Raw genomic sequence first — 6,000 nt, forward strand, 5'->3', positions numbered from 1 at the left:
TAGGACAATTTAGAGTTGGCTCAGAAACAAAGAGAAGAGACAGGAGAAGAAGAGAATAGACGAAGAGAAGAAGAAATAAAGAGACATCGGTCACTAAAATTAGCGATTGAACTCCAAATCGATCGCTAATTTTAGCGACCGAATTCGAAATTGATCACTAATTAGCGACTGAATTCAAATTCAATCTTTAAATTGAATTATGAAATTTTTTTTATAATTTATTTTATCGATCGTTAATCGAATTTAGCGACCGAAAATTCGATCGTTAATCATGATTTTTTTATAGTGATTTTTTTGTGGAGAAGAGTTTCTATTTTCATTTTTCTTGAACGACGAGGTCCGAGGGGCGAACAAGTTGCCAGAATATTAACTATTTGAGTAGCTAGGACGATTTAGAGTTGACTCAGAAACAAAGAGAAGAGGCAGGAGAAGAAAGAGAGACGAAGAGAAGAAGAAATAAGGTCGCTAAAATTAGCGACCGAACTCCAAATCGGTCGCTAATTTTAGCGACCGAATTCAAAATCGATCGCTAATTAGCGACCGAATTCAAATTCGATTGTTAAATTGAATTATGACAAAATTTTTTGCGATTTATTTTATCGATCGTTAATCGAATTTAGCGATCGAAAATTCAGTCGTTAATCATGATTTTTTTTATAGTGATTTCTTCGTGGAGAAGAGTTTTTATCTTCATTTCTTCTTGAACGACAAGGTCCGAGGGGCGAACAAGCTGCCAGAATATTAACCATTTGAGTTGTTAGAAAAAATACGATGAGCCTCCGAAACTATTCCGGTGATACAGATTATCAATTCTCGATCGGATCGAAATATAGCGGAAGCGATTATATAATTTCACAAATTATTAATCAACACATGTGAATATAAATCAATGAATAATTTAAATTTACAAAAGAAAGGTTTTTAGAAAACTAACCTCTTTGTAGTTTTCCTCTTTCGTAATTTCTGGGTGCGCAGAAACCACAGCCTTCCAGTACGATCCTTCTATTGACGGTAGTGTGTGGGCACTCCAAAATACAAATCTCAGAAAATCAATTATTTTTCTCTCCTGCTCTCTCCCTTTTGTTTCCAACTCATGAAAACATATATAGGGAGAGTGGGGCTATGGAAAATAAGGGAAGATCATTTATCAAAAGAAAGATCAATCAAAGATTTTCTTCTTCCTTTTTCGTTTTGTTTTACCGATTTATTCAAGAATTTCCAAAATCCTTTTTCCTTCACGGTAAAATGATCTTCAATCACCTTTTATAAAATTTAATATATTCCAAATATATTATTAATATCCTTTTGGATTTTATAATATTTAATATATTCCAAATATATTGAAGATATTATTAATATCCTTTTGGATATTACCATAATAATTCACAAATTATAATTATCACATAATTATAATTTTAATTAAATCTCATATTTAATTTATTTCCAAGCCGTTGGAATTATGGAAACAAATTTCCATCTTTACCTTTGATTTCTAAATTGCATTATTAGCTCGTCATTTATAAAGAAGGCGTACTGGGGACCATGGACCTATAATAAGAAGCTTCAATAAATTGGATAAATAATTAAACTCTTTAATTAATTTATTCAATTTATTAATTCCATTATTACTCCACTAAAAATATGGAATTGCACTCTTCTTTATTATAGAATATTTTACTCTATGAAAAGAGTCGTCCATTGATATAATCATTACATACGGATTAATCCTCCATAGATAATTCATAATTGGAGCTAGGAAATTTTCCGTTTACCTCTCCAATTATTTTTAAACCTCATTTACCATTAATCCACTAGTGAGTGGTTCAATTTATAATTCTATTATAAATCGATTGGGCCCAACACTCAGTTCCAGAATTAACAAATGAGGGAATTATCTTTCTACTTCTCGCAAGAAGGAATGGATTCCATATCTGTAAATTTATATTCCCAGCCATTCATTTCAAATGTAAATCTAAAATGCAAGTGTTGAGAATGCGTAATTGCAAACTTTAAACAAGCAAATTAAGAATTACATAGAAATAAATAGGAGTTTATAATTACTTCAGGATTAAGATCTATCCATATATGATCATCTTTATGATTTAATTTGAATTTCATAGTATAACGGAATTTATTATGAAATTTCTAATTAAATCGGTCCAAGTCTTACATAATCTCATTATATATAAATGCCCCCAGCTAGATGTCTCCACATCAACGGTCCGGATAAGACAGTCACATTCAAAATGTTCATGGGCCGCATTAGTGATGTTTTAATTAAAGATCCCATACTTTAATTAATTTCATCACAGACTTAATTTAAGTTTATTATCCATAATTTAATCCTCTTGTATATATAACTCTTATATATATACTAAATTATGGTTACATCTAATAAACTAAGGATTTTACTATGATATTCAAAACAAAATATGTTCAATGACAAATGTCGCTTTTATTAAAAAAAACATAATCCAATTACAATGCTTTGAGGGCACTATTCCCAACAAGAGAAGAGACGAAAAGAAGAAGAAATAAAGAGACATCGGTCGCTAAAATTAGCGATCGAACTTCAAATCGGTCGCTAATTTTAGCGATTGAATTCGAATTCGATCGCTAAAATTAGCGGCCGAATTCAAATTCAGTTGTTAAATTGAATTACGATAAAAAATTTTATGATTTATTTTATTGATCGTTAATCGAATTTAGCGATTGAAAATTTAGTCGTTAATTATGATTTTTTTATTGTGATCTCTTTGTGGAGAAGAAAATTTTCGGTCGCTAATTACTATTTTTTTTGTAGTGAATTATTCTCTAGTGTTATGATGTCAGAGTTTTGCAAGCTGCGATTGCTAATATTGTGTTGCTTCTTTTCTTGACAGACTTTCTAATTCTCTGCAAACAAATCTTTCTTTTCATCAGACTTCATTTGGGGACACTAACCTAAACAAGCAGTTCTTATCAAATTCATTCAACCAGTTATCAGCTGGCAAAGCAAGTACAACTATCAAGATAGAAGACATGTCAGAGTAGGCACCAAATTTCAACCAAAGAGATTTCAACAAACAACTCACAACCACATAATAAGTTTGGTATTTGGTTGCATCTTCACGTTCACTATGATGAAGTGCATGCTCATCTTAATTTTACAAGAAATACTATAATAAAGTTAGCATAGTGTATGTGGCGTTACGAGTCACACCTAAATACTGATTCTCAATCTTTGGTGATCCAATCGACAGAACCAAATCGACAAGGAATAGTCCAAGCACCATATAAGGGCTCGGAAATCTCCGTGCGGCGGGCACCTCTCTCGGTAATGTTCCACTTGATCCTTCATTATTACCTATCACAATATCCACTGGCCAATCTGATTTCCGAACTGGAATTATATCTTCTCCAATAGCTTAATAATAAAAAAATTAATAATAATAATTTATTTTAATTTTATTACCTGGCACAATAGGTGGCGCAGTATCCACTGCCCAATCTGATGTCCGAATTGGAGTGATATCTTCTCCTGGTTCACGAATACTTATTCCAATTGATCGTCCAATAGCTTAATAATAATAATAATAATTTATATTAATTTTATTACCTAGCACAATAGGTGGTTCATGAATGCTTATTCCCACGACATTCTCTTTTCCTTTACCTTTTAATTTTTCTATTTCATTTCTCATTGCATCAATTTCTTCAGCAACATCTTTGAAAGCTTTTCGTATTTGAGTAAATTGTAGATGTTGATCAAATCCTTCATTTGTTGTTCTGTCAGTCTGTGATTTAATAGCATTATAAGTATTTTTTTAAAAAACAAAAAGAATACAAAAAAGCCCTCAACTTACTTGTGCAGTAACATTTTCACCTTTAGTACTGGTACCCCCAATTTCAAAATTTCTAGCTGCATCAGAAGCTTCATCAATTAAAAAATAATATTGTAAACAATGAAATGCAAGGATCTAAATGTTTGACTATATTATAAATATAATTATTTGAAATATTAAGTAATAAGTGGTAACAAAAATAATAATAAAATTTAAATAATACCTCTCTTCTTCTAGATACATAAACAAGATGGTTGGGACTAACATGGTTTGACGATGATGTAGATGGCATCAGGCAGATTACGATTTGAAATAAACTAAAATACTGGTTTGTTTTGTTATGACAATAACACTTAATGTGAGACAATTTTTCAGCATCACAACCATAATACAGGATACAATCAATGTGAGACAATTATTAACTTTTACATTCAAAAAAATAGTATACTAGAAAACATATTAAACATCAAGTCTAGTATAAGATTGAGACATTTATCCTAGCATGGCCCCAAGCAACTTTCAAAATCTAAACGAACAAACATGAACAAGCAAGATTCACTTAAAATATAAGTTCTTCTATGGTAGCATATTGTCTACAGAAACAACTAATTAACGGAGCGACCAAATCATACAAGGCAAGGTTCTGGTTGGTGCTGGACCTGCAACGGTGCGACACGTGCAAGGGAGTCGCGGTGGTGAGTGTCACTACAAAAATAATCGCGATTAGCGACCGAATTTTCAATCACTAATCGATCGTTTAATCCAATTAACGACCGATTAACGACTGATTAAAAAAATCACTAAAAAATCCATCGTAATCTGATTTAGCGATCGATTTTAAATTCGATCGCTAATTAGCGATCAAATTGGAATTCAGTCACTAAATTAGCGATCAAAATGGAATTCGATCACTAAATTCGGTCACTTCTTTTAGCGACCGAATTTGAAATCGGTCACTAAATTTAGTGATCGAATTCCATTTTGATCGCTAATTTAGTGACCGAATTTCATTTCGATCGTTAATTTAGTGACCGAATTCCATTTCGATCGCTAATTTAGCGATCGAATTCCCTATTTGATGTCTGAACTGGAGTGATATCTTCTCCAATAACTTAATAATAATAATAATTTATTTTAATTTTATTGGCCAGTGTCCATTGCCCTATCTGATGTCCGAACTGGAGTGATATCTTCTCCTGGTTCACGAATGCTTATTCCAATTGATCGTCCAATAGCTTAATAATAATAATAATTTATTTTAATTTTATTACCTGGCACAATAGGTGGTTCACGAATGCTTATTCCCACGACCTTCTCTTTTCCGTTACCTTTTATTTTTTTCTATTTCATTTCTCATTGCATCAATTTCTTCAGCAACATCTTCGAAAGCTTTTCGTATTCCAGTAAATTGTAGATGTTGATCAAATCCTTCATTTGTTGTTCTGTCAGTCTGTGATTTGATAGCATTATAAGTATTTTTTTTTTAAATAAAAAGAATACAAAAAGCCCCCAACTTACTTGTGCAGTAACATTTTCACCTTGAGTACTGGTACCCCCAATTTCAAAATTTCTAACTGCATCAGAAGCTTCATCAATTAAAAAAATAATAAAATATATTGTAAACAATAAAATGCATGTATCTAAATGTTTGACTATATTATAAATATGATTATTTAAAATGTTAAGTAATAAGTGGTAACAAAAATGATATAAAAAATTTAAATAATACCTCTCTTCTTCTAGATACATAAACAAGATGGTTGGGTTTAACGATGATGTAGATGGCATTAGGCAGATTACGATTTGAAATGAACTAAAATACTGGTTTGTTTTGTTATGACAATAACACTTAATGTGAGACAATTTTTCAGCATCACAACCATAATGCAGGATACAATCAATGTGAGACAATTATTAACTTTTACATTCAAAAAAATAGTATACTAGAAAACATATTAAGCATCAAGTCTAGTATAAGATTGAGACATTTATCCTAGCATGGCCCCAAGCAACTTTCAAAATCTAAACGAACAAACATGAACAAGCAAGATTCACTTAAAATATAAGTTCTTCTATGGTAGCATATTGTCTACAGAAATAACTAATTAACGGACCGACCAAATCATACAAGGCAAGGTTCTGGTTGGTGCTGGACCCGCGACGGTGCGACACGTGC

This window comes from Curcuma longa, unplaced genomic scaffold (assembly GCF_044706935.1).
Source record: "Curcuma longa cultivar G26 ecotype Majalengka, Jawa Barat unplaced genomic scaffold, ITB_CL_G26_1.1 contig_22003, whole genome shotgun sequence".
NCBI classification, from domain to species: domain Eukaryota; kingdom Viridiplantae; phylum Streptophyta; class Magnoliopsida; order Zingiberales; family Zingiberaceae; genus Curcuma; species Curcuma longa.